Raw genomic sequence first — 1,731 nt, forward strand, 5'->3', positions numbered from 1 at the left:
TTTAACTTCCAACAATGCTTTCAGAATAGCACCATCAATTTATGCACATGAGTACAATGGTCTTGTGCTACAGTAAATTTCTGAACATAAGTTTATGTTACTTGCTAGGTGTTCCGCGATGTACCAATGTAATTAACTTCTAACAAAATGAGTTAAAGGGTTCCGCGATGTAACAATGAACTTAACTTCCAACATGATGAGTTAAAAGGTTCCGCGATGTACCAATGTAATTAACTTCTAACAAAATGAGTTAAAGGGTTCCGCGATGTAACAATGAACTTAGCATCTAACAAGATGCGTTAAAGGGTTCCAAATGTGTATTTAGTGAGTGAACTCTTGCGGATGAAAACCGGCTTTATCAGCTGTTGTGTTTAGAGTTTATAATAGTGTATAACCAGTCAAGGTTTGAGTTTTGTTACTAAGCTCAGAACGTACAGAAGGTTGAAACAATGTATGTATGTGATTAGAAAGGTTTCTTGTTGTTGTAAGTTTTTCCATGTCACATGTCATTGTAGCTTTCAGAATAGCACCATCAATTTATGCACGTGAGTACAATGGTCTTGTGCCACAGTAAATTTCTAAAAATAAGTTTACGTCCGTGAATAAAAGGTTTTCGTGTTATTTTAAGTTTCAAAACAATACCATCCGTTTATTTACGTATGTAGGAGTACAAGGGCTTCGTGTTGCTGTAAGTTTCACAACAAAACCATCAATTTTAGTATGCATGAGTACAAGGTTTTGTGTTTTTGTAAGTTTCAAAAGCATAGAATTGGAATGTATAGTATTAATTGATAAGCTCTCTGGTTAGTTTAAGTATACAAGGATATGTTTGGAAGTTTTAGACTTACCTAAGTTTACAACGACCAGTAAGTACTTAAATTGTTGTTAGCATGCAATGATTTGCATTCTTTTAGATTTTCTTAAGCACACAAGAGCATTTATTTTTGTTGTATATAGGGATTCTTAATATTTAATTTTTTTTATAACAACACAAGTGTTTGCAAACATTTAGCCTTCCTTTTGATAAAAATGTTCAATCTTTTACAGGTTAATAGTTTTTCAACACTAAGGTGTGTTCTGATCGGTGACATTGCGATAGTTCAGGTTGCTAGGTTTTCAATGTTAAGATGTGTTTTGATCGGTGATATTGCGAGAGTTCAGATTGCTAGGTTTTCAATGTTAAGATGTGTTTTGATCTGTGACACTGTGAGAGTTTTGTAGACGTTAAATCTTAAATATTTTTATTGACAAACATTAGAGGCATATGTGAATTCAGGAAAGCCGTCGTCATGGTATATATTTTATTGCTAAAAATAGTTTTTACATAAATACTCAGTTTTCAAACCGGCGTATATTCAGGTGTTTATAAATGGTTCTCGTGTTTTAAGAGTTTTTTTATTTATTTTTTTATACTTTTACATTCTGAGTTTGTATAAATATTACTCTTTCTCGTGCTTATAAACTTTACACTCTCAGTTTGTATAAATGTTATTATTATTTTTTTGCTAGTAAACTTTATACTCTCAGTTTGTATAAATGTTATTATTTCTTCTGCTAGTAGACGTTACACTCTCAGTTTGTATAAATGTTATTATTTCTTCTGCTAGTAGACGTTACACTCTCAGTTTGTATAAATAGCACAAGAAATAATAACATTTATACAAACTGAGAGTGTAACGTCTACTAGCAGAAGAAATAATAACAGGTAGACGTTACACTCTCAGTTTGTAT

This window comes from Limulus polyphemus, unplaced genomic scaffold (genome assembly GCF_000517525.1).
Source record: "Limulus polyphemus unplaced genomic scaffold, Limulus_polyphemus-2.1.2 Scaffold10, whole genome shotgun sequence".
In the NCBI taxonomy this organism is placed as follows: Eukaryota; Metazoa; Arthropoda; class Merostomata; order Xiphosura; family Limulidae; genus Limulus; species Limulus polyphemus.